General features: G+C 43.1%; 1 protein-coding gene across 2 annotated transcripts in view; it reads left to right on the forward strand.

Annotated features, from left to right (window-relative positions):
* crlf3 (cytokine receptor-like factor 3) overlaps nucleotides 1-17,762 on the forward strand; it is an 86,616-nt gene that overhangs the window by 1,621 nt on the left and 67,233 nt on the right. Inside the window, exon 2 of one of the 2 annotated variants that reach the window (XM_073026453.1) lies at nucleotides 9,377-9,460. The exons of the other annotated variant lie outside the window; for it this stretch is intronic. The gene's annotated coding sequence lies outside the window, so the exon portion shown is untranslated. The remainder of the gene's footprint in view (nucleotides 1-9,376; nucleotides 9,461-17,762) is intronic. 2 annotated transcript variants of the gene reach the window in all.

A 17,762-nucleotide genomic window follows, 5' to 3' on the forward strand; every position in this document is an offset into this window, starting at 1 on the left:
GATGTATGTATGACAATCTAATCTTCATTACGGCTGGGTGTTAATCCTGAAACTCCCCAAACAAAATCACAATGGGAGCACTTCGAAGATGGCTCCTTGGGATTGAGGATGACCGGCTTCCACTCTGGCTTTGAGGTGTTGCGAGAACTGCAGATTTGGCTACAGATAGGGCAGGAGGTCTCTGATGGGGCTGGTAGATGAGGTAGTGTGTTTCCACTCCGATTTACACAGGGCTTCTATATACTCCCAAGGTTCTCAATGCCATTTGTAAAAGCCCTCCCATGCTGGTCAGTCATTGGGGATGTTGCAAAGTGCTCCTTGCAACATCTCCCAAGGACTGACCAGAGTGGAAGGACCAAAGTGATTTAAGAAAATGGCCTGGGCTAAATTCAGTTCTTGACAGTGATGTTCAGATCCTGGGGAAAAAAAATTACTTGTGAAATTGCACAGAAGACTCCTGAATATGATTATGAATAGAGGAATAGAATGGAGCAGCTGGATTGTTTTCTGGAGTGAATAATATTTGGGAAGAGACTTGACTATAATGTGCAAGGTTATGACTGTTTTTGCTCAGGTGAATTGGGGAAAAAAATTAGCGGATGGTTCATGCAACAAGGGAAACATTTTAAAATTCTGGGTAGAGATACAAAAATGCTGTGTAGAAAAACATTTTAAAAGTCAATTAGTTAGGATTTGGAGTTGGCAAGTGTGTTGCAAACAGAATTAATCTGTGTCTTAATAAAGGAATGGAAAGGATTTTTAAGAGTGAACAATTAGAGCTTTGGAGAAAGTGGGTGAATTGAACTAAATAGATTGCTCTATAATGAGCAAGAATATACCCAATGAGTTAAACGTTCTTCAGTGCTGTGGTAATTCTACAATAAATAGATTTAGTGATGTGATTGAGGGATAGATATGTAGATATTAGTGCAGGAGTATACAGGCTACTCTCCCTTCCACTATTCTTTATTGGAATAGTGCCATGGAAACTTTGGTGCCTGTAATCCCATCCAAAAGACTGAGCAGTGCATGGGAGTGTCAGCTTAGGTTTTTCTTGAAGCTTGAAACCAAAACCTTCTGACTCAAAGATGAGATGGTGCCAACTGAGTCACAGCTTGCAATGAAGAAAATGTGATTTATAGTAGGAGGTAAAGCAAAATCTTGTGAAGTGAGTTAAGAAATATATTTTTGTCGCAGGAAGCATGTGGTTAGATTTCTATATTAGCGTGGAAATTTCCTTTTATTAAGACAAAATTTAAAAACTCTAGATGCTAAAAACAGCAAATGCTGAAAATACTGAGAAGGTTGTGCATCTGTCAAGAGACACATAATGTATAAGGAACTCGGTCCAACCACATCTATGGAGGGAAATGGGCAACATTTTGGATCGCAGGTCCAGACAAAAGATCTCTATGAAATATTGATCTTCCATTTCCTTCCAAAGATGCTGCCTGACCTGCTGAGTTCCTTTGCATCTTGTATGTTGCTCCAGATTCCAACATTTCTTGTCTCCAAACAGAGTTAACATATCAGTTTAAATATGTTTAATCAAACTTAACTATTTCTTGTGGCACAGATTCAGTCTAACCTGCTGAGTGTCTCCAGCTTTTACTTGCTTTATGCTTCCTTCTGGTATTTTCATGTCTGGTTGATAGAAATAAGAGTTTTCTGAATTGGTGATATATTAATACTTGACAATAGAGGCTGATTTGCATATTATAAAATCTGATTGGCCTTCATCAATCATAGGATTGAGTTCAAGAGCCGAGAGGTAAAGTTGCAGCTATATAGGACCCTGGTCAGACCCCACTTGGAGTACTGTGCTCAATTCTGGTTGCCTCACTATGGGAAGGACATGGACACCATAAAAAGGGTGCAGAGGAGATTTACAAGGATGGTGCCTGGATTGGGGAGCATGCTTTATGAGAATAGGTTGAGTGAACTCAGCCTTTACTCCTTGGAGCGACAGAGGATGAAGGTGACCTGATAGAGGTGTATAAGAGACATTGATCGTGTGGATAGTCAGAGGCTTTCCCCCCCCTGGCTGAAATGGCTAGCATGAGAGGGCATAGTTGTAAGGTGCTTGGAAGTAGGTACAGAGGAGATGTTGGATAAGTTTTTTACACAGAGAGTGGTGAGTACACGGAATGGGCTGCTGATGGCAGTGGTGGAGGCGGAAACGATAGGGTCATTTAAGAGGCCCCTGGATGGCTACATGAGCTTAGAAAAATAGATGGCTATGGGTAAAGCCTAGGTAGTTCTAAGGTAGGGACATGTTCAGTGCAGCTTTGTGGGCTGAAGGGACTATATTGTAGGTTTTCTATGTTTCTAATTAAGATGGAGTATATGGTTAGGGCAACTAATAGTCTGTGAAATATCTACTTGTGCTGTGAGAGCAGTGTGCATCCATTCTTTGTTGTGGTTTTTTTTAGTTGAGCTAAGTGAGTATGCCAGTAAAGTGCAGCACTGGTCAGGTCAGAAGTCCCGTTACACAGAGCTTGTTTTAATAAGTTCACATGCTCCTTCAGGTCACTGCCACAGTGTGAAGGCATCAAGTTTTTTTGCTTGAAGACTCCCACAACTAGCTCAGCAACCTTGTTAGAAAGTACACTATAACAGATGAGTCATGATTTTATTGAATGGTGGAGCAGCTATGAGACACTGAATGGCCGCCTCCTGTTTCCTGTGTAGAGAAAAGGAAATAGATGGAGTTGGAGAACTTCACTCGCCTCACATCTGAACTGATTCCGCAACCTAGACTCAACTTCAAAGACTCTACCACTTGTGTTTTCAGTATGTTTTTCACTGCATAGTTTGTCTTTTGCATGTCTATGTATAATTTTCATGCATTCTATTGTACTTTATTTTACTGTAAGATAATAAATCTCAAGTGAGTATTATGATGTTTTTCCACATAGAGTTACATAAGCAAACCTCAGAACATGGGCCAGCTAATCCTATGTTGGAACAAGGTTAATGAAAATGAAGGACGCTTTAGGTTGCCAGAATGGAAATATTGATATAATTGCAGATGCCCATGGAAGATTAAAGTTAGTTTGTTAAAGGTTACAGTTCAGTTTCATAATATTCCTTGAAGTCTGGAATATTGGATGAACATCACAGTACTTGCCCCCCCCCCCCATAATATTTCATATAGTTTTTGTGTTCCCATAAACTCTTGAGATTTTCCCTCATTAAAATTATTTTATCATATTTCCTTCAGTCCCTTACAAGTGATTTTTTTAAAACTAAGAATATTCCCATCTTCAGCCAATGTATATGCATATGTCTACTTGGGGGTGCAGTGGTTGGTTGCTGGCATACAATCAGTTACTATCTTATCATAGAATTGCATACTAGAATTTTTGCAGTGTGAAGGAAAGCCACTCATCCCTTTGAGCATGTACCTACTCTTTTCAGTGGAGTATTTTAAGCCACGCTCCCTTGTTCTTTCCCTGGAGCTCCAAGAACTTTTCCAATTACCTACTAATGGCACTGAATATCACACACAAAATGGTGGAGAAACTCAGCCGGCCAGGCAGCATCTATAGAAAAAAGTATAGTTGACGTTTCAGGCCAAGACCCTTCATTAGGACTAGAAGGGGAGAAAAAGATGAGGAGTCAGTAGAAGGTGGGGAGAGGAAAGAAGAAGCACAGGTGAGAGGTGGAACTGGGAGTGGGGGGAGGAGAGGTGAAATAGATACTGGGCTGGAGAAGGGGGAAATCTGAAGACGGAAAGCCATTGACAAAAGAAAAGGAGGAGGAGCACCAGAGGGAAGTGATGGGCAGGTAAGGAGATGAGGCGATAGAGGGAATGTGGAATGCTGGGGTGGGGGGGTTGTGGCATTACTGGAAGTTCAAGAAATCAATGTTCATGCCATCAGATTTGAGGCTACAGATGTTCCTCCTCCAGCCTGAGTCCAACCTCCTCTCCTGTCGTGATGAGGCCACACCCAGGTTGTAGGAGCAACACCTTGTATTTCGTCTGGTTAGCTTTCAACCTTGATGACATGACCATCGATTTCTTGAACTTCACCTCCCCCTTCGCCACTCCCCATCCCCTTTTTCCTCCTCTCACCTCAGTTGCTTACCTGCCCACCACCTCCCTCTGGTGCTCCTCCCTCCTTCTGTCCTCTCCAATCAGACTCCCCCTTCTCCAGCCCTGTATCTCTTTCACCAATCAACTTCTCAGCTCTTATTTCACCCCCTCCTCTCTCTTCCCCCCCCCCCCCCAGTTTCACCGATCACCTTGTGTTTCTTCCTCCCTCCCCCCACCCCCAATCTTCTAAATCTTGTCCAGTCAGGACTGGAGGAAATAGACAAAGTTGGATAACTTCACTCACCACATCTGAACTAATTCTATAACCTACAGACTCAATGTTAAAGGACTCTACAACTTGGGTGTTCAGTATTATTCATTTATTTTCTTTTATTTGTACAACATGTCTTTCTGTACGTTTGCTTGCTGTGTCGTGTGACATAGGCAATCATGGTCTTTCCACGACCATGATTGCTTTCGGCAAATTTTTCCACAGAACTAGTTTGCTATTGCCTTCTGGGCAGTGTTTTTACAAGACTGGTGAGCCCAGCCATTATCAATACTATTGAGAGATTTTCTGCCTAGCGTCAGTGGTCGCATAACCAGAACTTGTGATATGCACCAACTGCTTGTGGCTTCATGTGATCTTGATTTGGCTTGGGTGCTGCACTTTGCCCAAGAGTGACCAGCAGGTTAGCGGAGGGAACGAGTATGTTACACCTCCTTTGGTAGAGACATATCTCCACCCCACCATCCTATTTTGCATATTGGTCAGTCATTATGTACATTTTTCATAAATTCTATTTTGTTATTTTCCTATAAATGCCTGCAAGAAAATGAATTTCATCAGGATAGTATATGATGATGTATGTATACTTTGAGTTGCAGGATGGCAAAATCTGTGCCCAGAATAAGTTGCTGGACAGCATGGTCTAGGCCTAGAGCTTTTCTCTGCAGCTGGGTCCTGCTGTGAGGTATGATTTGTTGTTTAGACAATTTAAACATGGGCGAATTTCGCTTGATGTCTGCGATCTCCACTCTTGTCTTCAGGGCGCAGAACCTTTTGCTGTTCTGTCATCGAGTCAGTTCAAACGCCGGCCCAGATAGACGGAAAAGACGGGGTGTTGATCGGGGCGACAGCCGATTTCATTTGCTCTCCACGATGGTCACCCCTTTCTCTATGGCTCAGAGGCTATGAAGACTGTCCCAGCTGCTGTGCTTTGTGTCTGCTATTATATGAACTGATAAGCAAGGGTTTGGGCTTCCTCCGTCCGGGCTGCTCCAGGGTTCAGATCTGAGGACTTAAGTTTGGTCTGGATTGCTGCTGTTGCATTGCATTTTTTTCTTTAATGGAGCTCTTTTGGGTTTCTTGCTTTGTGGTTAACCTGTGATCAAGCAAATCTCAAGGTATAATTTATACATTCTTTGATAAATGAATCTTGATAAATTTACCTTGACTGTTTTAATATCTGTATGGGGGGGGGAGATTGTTACTGAGGCAATGCAATTACAGATATCTTGGAGTTTCTTTAATTTAAAAATGAGTAATTGAAGAAATATGAGAACAATAGATAAGAAGTCATGTTGCTACACGATTTACATGGAAAAGTGTATGCAGTTGGTTTTTTTGTTCAGCGTTTAGAGTTGGTGTGTGATGTTAATGGATAGATGTTGTTTTATTGACTTATCTTCACTATATAGTTGGAGCTTAGGCCACCCAGTGTAAATAATTTCCATTCAGATTGTGACGTTCCAGGCGTAGTCTCTGCTTTGTGCTAAAGTGGTTAGTATGTCACAGTTTGCCTTTTGTACTGGGTAAGGGAAACTGAGTTGCTGCCTTTGGTTACTGACCAGTGACATCCTGTATCTCCCTGCTGCTGTAAAATACGCAAGGTTGGGATCTGGACTGCGATATTCTTTGCGATTGAATAAGGTGATTCAGCAAAAAAAAGTAGTTGGGGTATTTATTAACATGAGAAAGTCTGCAGATACTCCATCCAAAACAACAGTACAAAAAAACCTGGTCAGGCTGCATCAATGGAAATGAATAAATAGTCGACGTTTCAGGCTGAGACCTTTCTTCAGGACTGAAGTGGAAGGGGGAAGATGACAGAATAAAGAGGTGTGGGAAGGGGGCCATCTGAAGGTGATGGGTGAAGCCAGGTGGGTGGGAAAGGTAAATGTCTGAAGAAGAAGGTATCTGATGGGAGAGGAAAGTGGACCGTAGGAGAAAGGGAAGGAGGACGGATCCTGGGGGAAGTGATAGGCAGGTGAGAAGAGTTAAAAGGCCAGAAGGGGAATAGAAGAAGAGAGGAGTAAAAAATTTTTAACCTGGAAAAAGAAATGAATATTCATGCCATCAGATTAGAGGCTACCTAGGTGGAATATAAAGTGTTGCTCCTCCAGACATCACACAATGATTAGAGCAATCAGTTGTGTGTGTTTGTTTATAAAGCAGTGATTTTTTTTTGTTGTTGATAATTGGCAAGCAATGAACAGTAAGACAATTCAGCATTGTTTTATTCATTGCGGATTCAAGCAATCTGACTTGAAGATCCCGGAAGCGATCGGGAGTGAAAATAAAATGATTTCACTAAGGAGTTTGTATGTTCTCCCCATGACCTTATGAGTTCCCTCCCACATGCCAAAGACATACAGTTAGTAAATTGTGTGTGTGCTATGTTGATGCCAGAAGTGTGGCAACACCTTTGTGCTGCCCCCAGCACATCCTTGATGCAAACAACACTGTATGTTTCAATGTTTCACGCAACAAATAAAGCTCATCTTTATCCTTTGGTCTGATATTTAAAAAAGCAGGCTTGAACTGAATGTCTGCAGGTCCTGCTCTCAGCTGAGACTATTTGTATCGTACCTTTGCAATGTCCCAAGGCATTTTATGTTTTCTACAACATTTGGTGAAAATACAGTTTGAAAGCCAAGAGGCAGCGAGGTTTAGGGAGGAATGGCTTGGTAGTGGTGGAGTGAAGAAACTCAGCTGATTGGACACAGATACAAAGGCTGCATGACTGTTGGTGTTTACAAGGATGGGTGTGACTGTAGAGGTATTTGAAAATGAGGCTGAATGTTTCAGAGTTGAGGTGCTGCTGTGAGCTTGGACAAGAGGCCGAGGGTAAATACAACTCTGCAACTTGGCAAAGGATTAATGAATGGTGGAAGATTCAGTTTATAGAGGGTAGAACAAGGGAGGTTAGTGAGGGACATGATGTCTGGCATTAACCATGAAATGGTGAACGTTTCAGTAGGTGACAGATACTCTTCTATGGTTAGTTTAGTGGTGGTGTGAGAGTCAAGGCTGATTTCTACTTCTGCTTCAAATGAATGCCGTAGGTATGGCATAGCCGCATAACCTACGCTGTACCCTACGCCATAGCCTGACACGCACCTCTCCAAAAATGTAACTGCGTGTTGCGGCGATGCAGACCACAACAACTGTGATTGGTTCGCTTGATAGCATTGCAGTTCTTCCTGTCTATAGGCATAGTCTATAGGTACACTGATGCGAAATAAATGGTTGGAGACGATGAACCAAATCGTCGAACCTACCTGTCGACATTCGAAAATATTTGAAATGCATTTCCTCGTCTGTGTCTCTCAGTGGCCGGACAAACACAGAAAATTCACCCTCCTTCTGCCTCAAACCGTTCAATGGTTGTACATACCATCTCCTCCAACGTCTTCTCTCTTTTCTGCATTACAATAATTTCAATAAAAGTAACCCTTGTTCAACATTTATTAGCTCCAACTCCAAAATGATGCACTCAATACATGAAGTAACTCTACACAGTGGCATAGAAACCCCACGGCCAACTAGCGTTTTGGCGGTGAATTGCAGAGCGACACAGACACACCAGCGCACAGGTATAAATGCTCACAACGGCACAGGCCACTTACGAAGGCTACGGCGTAGGCTACTATGCAGAAGTATGAATCATTCTTCGGTCTGAAGATCACCTTGCCAAATGTGACACCCGATATTGTGTGCAGTCTGGTTTGTTCTTGGACTATTGCCAGGGAAATAGGTGTACTAAGAATAGATTTTTCAACAGGGTCTGAAGATGTCTAGAATTGGGTGTTGGAAAACCCCTGCTGATGATCTCAAACTATTGGACGTATCCTTTAGATTAGTGGTCACCAACCCTCTTAAGCCCAAGATCCACTCCCTCGGCCTTAGTGAAAGGCAAGATTGACCCCAGATCGATTAGTTGCACGCATGCACTCTGGGGCAGAAAAGACTGGAAGTAAAACCCCACAACCCGGAAGTAGACATAATGTATAAATACCAGGGGTACCTACCCTTTATTGCACCAAGGACCAGTTTAATATTGACAATATTCTTGTGGACCGGCTGACGGGGGGGGGGGGGGGGGGGGGTAGGGGGGGTGTTAAACACAACCGGAATACAGCGGTACTCGAAGCAGGTTCCTTATGTCCAGTCTATTCTGCAATTTAGTTTTCGTGGCTCTCGGCACTTAGCTTTTGTCCTGCTTGCTCACGTTTTTTCCGCTCCCAAAACTCATGGGGTTTGTCTTTAAGCGCAGGGTGCTTGTGCTCAAGGTGCTGAAGCAGTATTGAGGGCTTCATTGCCTCATTAGACAACCTCCCGGCCCGAACTGCAGCCTCCCGCCCGCCCGCCGCCAGACGCCTTGGCCAGGTGCGGTTGGTCGTGAGTGGGGTGAGAGGACAAGGTAAGGGCCGGAGGTCCCTGTGCTGGGGCCGCGGCGGTCGCAGTCCGGATAGAGCGACTGACCGAGCGAGGAGTGTGACAGGGCGCTTCCCTGCCCTCCTTGTAGGATCTATTGGCTGACAAAAGTTTGCTTCAGTACATTGCAGTGAGGTATCTGCTCTGCTACTTACAAAACCCTGAGCTTGGATTTGGTTGTCTGTGAATATTTTAGCACCGGGTTCCCCACTAACATTTGGTGTGCTAAACAGGTTTAGAGGTGGTACCCATCTGTCCGCACTCCAGCCCGGTAGCATCGGCACCTCTTGTTGGCCGTGCAAGGCCAACCAGTGATCCTGGTGCGAGGATATCACTGCGTTTAGGCAACTGATGACCTTGTGTGAGTAATGACTTCGCGTGCGTAATGACCTCGTGTGGGTTCAAGTTCAACAGTGTGCATGACAGGGAATGAGGAAAGGTGCAGCTGACTGTTATTGTTTCCTCACGGCCCGGTGGTTGGAGACCTCTGAAGTACACTGTGTAGTGCGGGGGAGCTACATGCATGCACACTGGGCGGAAAGAACGGAACTAAAACCCCGCAACCCAGGAACAATCTCTGAACAGTATTTGTGTATTTATTCTAAATTTCTTTTCAGGATCTACTGGGGAAAGTCTCAAAGATCGACCAGTCGATCGCGATCAACGGGCTGGCGACCACTACTTTAGATCGTGTGAATGAGGTATAGAAATTTAAGGTTAAATACTGGTATGGGGGTGGCGGCAAATGCAGGAGATAACAAGTAGAGGGAATTCTGTCTACAATAATGTAGATGAGGTTGAGACCAGACAAGTGTTGCCTCACCCCACTGCCTGGCCATGAAGGGTGTCAGTTAGAGAAACACTACTTCATGCTCATGTCAGGTGTTCAGATTCTGTATCCATAAAAGGAAAGTGTAAAAATCATTAATCAGATTGAGCTGAATGTGGTTTGGTATGCAAAGGTTTTTGGCACAATTGAGAAGATATTAGTATATGTTATAGTTAAAGTTTGAATTGATAACGTTTCATAGAGTACAGTACAGGAACAGGCCCGTCAGCCCATAAAATTGTGCTTAACTAATTAACCTAATCATAAGCTGTTCTGAGAGTAAAATTTCAGGATGTCCAAAATTAGATCCTTGTCATCAGAACTGTCTGACAAATGAACTTGTATATTTCCTGCATTTTCTGAACAGTGCTCTGAAGATTTTGTGGTAGGGTTAAGTATACACAGTACTGCAGCTTTAAAGGTCCAATTTTTTATGATGCATTTGTATCAGTGTGCTCTCTGTCCTATTAGTAATGCCAAGGGTCTGATTAAGAAATTGTTGACTAAGTGTAGACTTCATGGTGAGTGCTGCCTGCCATCATTGAGTATAGGCCTAATCACATGCAAAACTTGGGTGACAGAATTCTGGTACAATTGGTAAATTGGTTTATCATTGTCACGTGTACTGAACTAGAGTGAAAACTTGTCTTCCATTCTGACCATACGGATCTACTCATTACAGCAGTGCATTGAGGGAGTAAAAGATAAAACAATAACAGAATAATTGTGTTGTTCTGCTGAACATTGTGGACATGCCAATTTGGAACTGGAATGTGTGGTGGTAATGCTTATGAGCTGCCTCCAGCACATCCTTGAGATGGTTGTTATCACTAACAAGAGAAAATTTGCAGATGTTGGAAATCCTGCTGAGTTCCTCCAGCATTTTGTGTGTTGCAGATGCATTTAAGACCATAAGATATAGGAGCAGAAGTAGGCTATTTGGCCCATCGAGTCTGCTCTGCCATTTAATCGTGGGCTGTTCCAATACTTCCACATCCCTGCTGCCCTGCTTTCTCCCCATACCCTTTGATGCCCTGGCTAATCAAGAGCCTATCTATCTCTGCCTTAAATGCACCCACTGACTTGGCCTCCACAGCTGCTCATGGCAACAAATTTCACAGATTTACCATCCTCTGACTTAAGTAATTTCTCCGCATCCCTGTTCTAAATGGACATCCTTCAACCTGAAGTTGTGCCCTCTTGTCCTAGACTCCCCTACCATTGGAGGTAACTTTGCCATATCTAATATGTTCAGGGCTTTTAATACTTGGAATGTTTCAATGAGATCCCCCTTTCCCCCATTCTCCTGAATTCCAGAGAATACAGCCCAAGAGCTGCCAGATATTCCTCATACAGTAACCCTATTCCTAGAATTATTCTGGTGAATCTTCTCTGAACCTTCTCCAGTGTCAGTAATAAGGAGCCCAAAACTGCACACAATACTCCAAGTGTGGTCTCATGAGTGCCTTATAGAGCCTCAACATCACATCCCTGCTCTTGTATTCTATACCTCTAGAAATGAATGCCAACAGTGCATTTGCCTTCTGCACCACCAACTCAGCCTGGATGTTAACTTTTAGGATTTCCTGCACAAGAAGTCCCAAGTCCCTTTGCATCTCTGCATTTTGAATTCTCTCCCCATCTAAATAATAGTCTGTCCATTTATTTCTTCCACCAAAGTGCATGACCATATACTTTCTAACATTGTATTTCATTTGCCACTTCTTTGCCCATTCCCCTAAACTATCTAAGTCTCTCTGCAGGCTCTCTGTTTCCTCAACACTACCCACTCCTCCATCTATCTTTGTATCATCGGCAAATTTAGCCACAGATCCATTAATCCCATAGTTCAAATCATTGGCATCGTAAAAAGCAGTGGTTCCAACACCGACCCCTATGGTACTCCACTGTATGTTTTCTACATGTGATAAATCTGAATGTATTAGGGGTCCAGAGTCCAACTACTAGGGAATCTTTCAGTAGTCTTATAACAAAAGCTTCCTGGCACAAACTGCTGCAAGTGTCAGAAGTACTATTCCTGCCCTTGCCTCCATTCAGGGCCCCAAACAGTGCTACCAGGTGAGGCAACATTTTACCTGCAAATCTATTGGGGTCATCTATTATATTCAGCACTCCCAAAGTGGCCTTTACATTGGTGAAACCCATCATAAATTAGGGGAATATTTTGTCTTGCATCTTTGTTCCACCTGCCAAAAGCTGAATTTCCAGGGCTCAGCCACTTTAATTCCTATCCCCATTCCAGTTTTGACAATTTGGTCCATGGCCACCTCTTTTCCCATGATGAGGTTACTCTCAGTTGGAGGAGCAACATCTTGTATTCTGTCTGGGTGGCCTCCAACCTGATGGCATGAACATGGATTTCTCCTTCTGGTTTAAAAAAAAAACCCTCTCCCTTCCTCCTCTTCCTATTGCTCACAGTGGCCATTTACCTCCTCCCGTTGTCTATCACCTCCCCCAGTTGACCCTCTTTCTTCCCTTTCTCCCATGGTCCACTCCCCTCTCCTATTAGAGTCCTCCTTCTCTACCCATCTGAATTCACTATCATCTTCTAGTTAGTGCTCTTTCCCGTCCTCGCCCCCACTTTAAAAAAAAATAAAAAATTCTGATGTCCTCACCCTTTCTTTCCAGCCTTAATGAAGGGTCTCGGCTCAAAATAGGTTAGGTATTGGATAGGTATATGGACAGGAAAGGAATGGAGGGTTATTGGGCTGAGTGCAGGTCAGTGGGACTGGGTGAGAGTAAGCGTTCGGCACAGACTAGAAGGGCCGAGATGGCCTGTTTCCGTGCTGTAATTGTTATATGGTTATAAAATATTAACTATTTATTCATTTCCATGGATGCTCCCTGACTTGCTGAGCTTGTACAGAATTTTGTTTATTGCTCGGGAGAGAAACTGTCTTGGGTGCCCCAGCTTGCAGAAGAGTGCAAGTAAGGGCAGTTTCACAACTGAGGATGTCATTGTAGACTTCACTGTCCCTCTCCAGGGTTGTGAATATTGGGTGAGGCCCTGTTGCATTTGGCTGTCTGTACTAGAGCTGGCAAAATGAGTCAGTGAGACTGAATGAGGGCTAGTTTTCATTGTGAACTGGAGAAATATGGAGGCAGAAAGGGAAACAATTTCAAAAGCAGTTATTTGCTGATAGTCAGTGAGAAGGAATCTTGGGGGGGGGGGAGGAGGTTACAAGAATAAGCAAGTAGGAAGAAAAGGGGAAGTGTGCATGTCAAACTATATTGCAGGATTGCAGCGAAAGCAATGCAGCTGCCTATGATAGGCCATCAGTTGCCTACGGTGTTTTGAAATACAGTACTGCCTTTTTGTGTGTTGAAAGGTTCTTACTTTGCTGTTTCTGTGCCACCTTCAAAGTTCAAAGTAAATTTATTATCAAAGTACGTACGTGGTACCACATATAACCGTAAAATTCATTTTCTCACGGGCATTTGCAGTAAATCCAAAAAAACAATAGTATCAATGAAAAACTGCACACAAGCAAAGACAGGCAAACAACCAATGTGCAAAAGAAGACATAATGCAAATTTTAAAAAATCAAATAGTAAATAAATAATTGAGACCATGAGCCGTAGTGTCCTTGAACATAGACCATAGGTTGTGGAATCATTTCAGTGTTGTGGTGAGTGAAGTTATCCACACTGGCTCGGGAGCCTGATGGATGAGGGATAATAACTGTTCCTGAACCTGGTGGTGTGGGACCTGATGGTTGAGGGGTGATAACTGTTCCTGAACCTGGTGGTGTGGGACCTGATGATTGAGGGGTGATAACTGTCTCTGAACCTGGTGGTGTGGGACCTGATGGTTGAGGAGTGATAACTGTTCCTGAACCTGGTGGTGTGGGACCTGATGACTGAGGGGTGATAACTGTCCCTGAACCTGGTGGTGTGGGACCTGATGGTTGAGGGGTGATAACTGTTCCTGAACCTGGTGGTGTGGGACCTGATGGTTGAGGGGTGATAACTGTTCCTGAACCTGGTGGTGTGGGACCCAAGGCTCCCATCTGATGGCAGCAGTGAAAAAAGAGAGTGAGGGATCCTTGATAATGGATGCAGATTTCTTGAGGCAGAATTTCTGCCCCCCCCCCCCCAAGCTAATTTGACTTGGATTACAGATACTGCTCTTTTGAATGTGGTGAGTTAGTGTCTGGCTCGGTGAATGCCACTCCTGTCTGAGTCAGAACATGATTTGCTCAAGCATGAAGATAAGGTTGATATTTGCTGCCAGAATGATGAAATGCTTGATTATTTTGAGCAATCTTAAGAATATACTTTTACTGTTTTCCCTATAGAGTAATAGTGTGGAAACAGGCCCTTTGGCACAACTGGTCCATGCCAGCCACAGCATCCTCCTTTCCAGTTCCTGCACATTTCTCCCTCTATGAACCTGTCCATATGTCTCTTAAATGTTGCATTTGTACCAGCCTCAACCTCTCCCTCTGACAGCTTATTTCAGGGGCTCACAACTCTGTGTAAGAATGTTACCTTTTGGGTCTGATTTCTCCCTTCTTAGTTTGTATCTGTGCCCTCTAGTTCTGGACTCCCCAACCCTGAGGAAAAGGCAACGGCTTGTCTACCTCTCACGGTTTTATAAAATTCCGTGAGGTAGTGAAGCATAGAGAATGAGACAAGAAGTGGAGGTTGAAGCCTTATATGAATAAGGTCGGGGATGTTCTTTCCGTAACTCTGAAGAATACTTATTCTCAAACTGATTTCTGAGTCTTTTACTTTAGTTGTTCGTGTGAATATTCTGTGTATGCAGCATCCAGTCAATTTTCTAATATTTCATTGGATTGCAAGTGCTTTAGGATATCAGAATCAGGTTTAGAATCACTAACGTGTCATGAAATTTGTTCTTTACAGCAGCAGTACAATGCTGTTTACATGTTTACAATAGTTTACATGTAAATAAGTAGTGCAAAAACAAATACGAAAAAAATGTAGTGAGGTAGTATATGTATATGGTTCAAAGTCCATTCAGAAATTGGATGGCAGAGGGGAAGGAGCTGTTTCTGAATTGTTGAGTGAGTGCCTTCAGACTCCTGTACCACAACATTGATGGTAGCAATGAGAACAAGACATGACCTGGGTGATGGGGTTCCTTAATGATGGACGCCACCTTTCTGAGGCATCGTTCCTTGAGGATGTCCTGGGTACTATGAAGGCTAGTGCCCATGATGGAGCTGACTGCGTTTACAACACTCTGCAGCTTATTTTGAACCTATGCAGTAGCCACCAACCACTGCCCCCATAAACCCCCATACCAGATAGTGATGCAGCCAGTTAAAATGCACTCCATGGTACATCTGTATATATTTGTGAGTGTAGAAATATCCCAAGGTTATGAAAGACACTTTATAAATGCAGATTGTTTCTTTATTTTCATTTTGGCATGAGAAAAGAGCAGAACTGGTGGAAGCAGCACTTTTATGAATCAGTTTGAAAAATGATGTAGCAGACTTATTGGGGCTTCAGGGAGTTTGGACAAATCTCTTTTCATTAGAATGTTGAATGCTTTCCTGCGTGAAGAAGAACGGATGTGTATTAGGAGGACAAGAATATGAGGGAGAAATAAAATCGCTTATTTAGGATTAAGAGGGTGGAGGTCTGTGTGAAGCATTAAACGCTGGCACAAATGTTCAGCTGAATGCTTGAATTGTGTACAATTCAAGTTCCTAGTGTACGACCAAAATTTACATTTCTGAAGTACAAAATTGTCCATCTTTCTTCAATCGACTAACTAAGGATGTGGTTACATGGTTTACAACTGTTAATATAATACATGCCTTTGCATTTTTTCAAACTCCTTTCAAAATGAAAACTTGTTCAACTGAGAAGCGGAAACGTGTAGAAACCACATTTATTATCTTGCCTTATTTGTCATGCATGTCTTCCTTTAGTGGCTGAAGTGCATTTTTTTTTTACAAGTACAGTAGGTATCTGTGCCACATTTCTCTCAGTAATGGATTGTGGGTATCTCCAGCAAGGCCCATCATAATTACCCTGTGAACATATTGGTGGGGTTCTGCCTTGATCTGCTATTGCAGATTCAATTCTAAAGAATGTTAAAGATGGTGAGAACTCCTTGTTTTCTGAAGGCCAACACAAAAAACATGCATTAGTATGTAGCCAAAAACTAATTATTCAACCCAAACTGAGAAGGTAGTGGTGAGCTGCTTCTTGAACCACTGGTGTCCTTGAGGTGTAGTTATCCACTCAATGATGTTGGGAAGCGAGTTCAGGGATTTTGACCCCATGATGGTGAAAGAATGATGATACATTTCCAAGTCAGGGTGGCCAGGCAAGTGGAGCGTTTTCCAACATGTTTCTGAATTGGGTCTTTTAGCTATCTTTAACCAAAATAAACTCTTCATAATTCAAAATTATTTACAAGAATAAACCTTGCTTAGGTTCTTCATTTTTATATTTGTAGGCGATGTTACACAGTGTTCAATTACATTTCTTAAAACTAATGGTACTGTTGCCACTGATGTTGTCCCTGGGGTAGTATGCAATCGCAATAGTTGAGGGACTTCCTCCCTGAACTAACCCCTCCTACTCCAATAGTGGAAGAACCCTACACTTTGGTCCATCTCCACCAAGCTCTTCTGGTGGCGGCACGAGCTTTCAGTGCGCCCCTCAGCACATACTCCTGCAGCCTGATATGTGCCAGTCAGCAACATTCCTTAAAGGATGTCTCAATGTTCTGGCAGAGTAACAGATTTGGGTAGAACAAAGGGCATCTTTCACCCTGTCAATAGCATTTGATGTTCATTTGTGTCTCCCTAAGAACAGTCTGTAGATTAGAGTAAGACCAAGGAATTTGGAGGTGAGGATTCCTAATGGCAGACCTGCACCTGTAGAACTCCAGTTCAGTTTCTATGAGCTATGAGTTTCTAGGATTTTGTGGCCTAGCAGGACCAAGAAGTTGGCTGTTACCAATGTAATTGTATATTTAGCAGAGGACTATGCTTTTGAATTGGAATGCTGACAAACCAATTCTCATCCAATTTTCTTTCTCCCCAAAACACAAGCTTACTGTTGATGTTTCCACAAGCTGCATGTGTATTCAGCTACTTTGCACATTCATTATTTACATGTAGGCTTTTAAGGAATAGCTTAATTGTCATCTGTAGGTCAAAACATACAGTGAAATATGTTGTTTATATCAAATCAAATCAGTGAAGATTGTGCTGGGCATCCCCTAAGTTTTGCCACACTTCCAGTGCCAACAAAGCATGTCCACAACTTGTTAAACTGCATGTATTTTGAATGTGAAGGGAAACGGGGCACTCAGAGGAAACCCACGTGGTCATGGGGAAAACATGCAAACTCCATACAAACAGTGGGGGTGGGAATTGAACCCTAATGAGTGAAAGCTGGAATTGTAAAGTGACACGGCACAGTCCATCACAGGAAAAGCAATTTCTACTGTTGACCACATGTACACTGTAGAACATGTAGCATCCATCATCAAGGACTCCCTGCTTTCAGGCCATGCTGTCGTTTTGCTTCTGCTATTGGACAGGAGCCTTGGGTCCACCACTACTGGATTCAGGAACAGTTTTAATCCTTTAAACATCAGGCTCTTGAGCTTTAACCAGTGATCAATTGGAGAGATCAGAAGCTTGAGAGAATGGAATTCACTCAGATTCGCTGACTGAGTATCCGAGTTTTAAAGGCAGTTACCCAGTTTTTTGGGGGGAGCTTTGACCAGTGGCTAATCAGCATTTGGGATTGATTAGCAAGAACAAATTGAAGGAAGGTGGGGGCAAATGGAGAGTGAAGATTTTGAGGTGCTAGCTCCAAGGTTTCAGTGAAGAGGCTTCAGTCAAAGAGGGCAAAAAAGAAAAGCTGTGGATAGTTTCTTTCACCTCTTCTTTACATCTAGCTGAGCAATAGACAAGCCAGGTAGGATAGTTGAATACTCCTCTTGAAGGATGTGGGAAGGCAGGGAAATGTCCAGTGTCCTGTTGACTACACCTGTGAGAACTGCATTCAGCTGCAGTTTCTAACAATCTGTGTTAAGGAGTTGGAGCTGGAACTGGATGAACTTCGGATCATTCAGGAGACTGAAGGGGTTATAGATAGGACATGTAGAGAGGTAGTTACACCTAAGGTGCAGGACACAGCAAACTGGGTAACAG

Source organism: Hemitrygon akajei, chromosome 22, assembly GCF_048418815.1.
Source record: "Hemitrygon akajei chromosome 22, sHemAka1.3, whole genome shotgun sequence".
Classification (NCBI taxonomy): Eukaryota; Metazoa; Chordata; class Chondrichthyes; order Myliobatiformes; family Dasyatidae; genus Hemitrygon; species Hemitrygon akajei.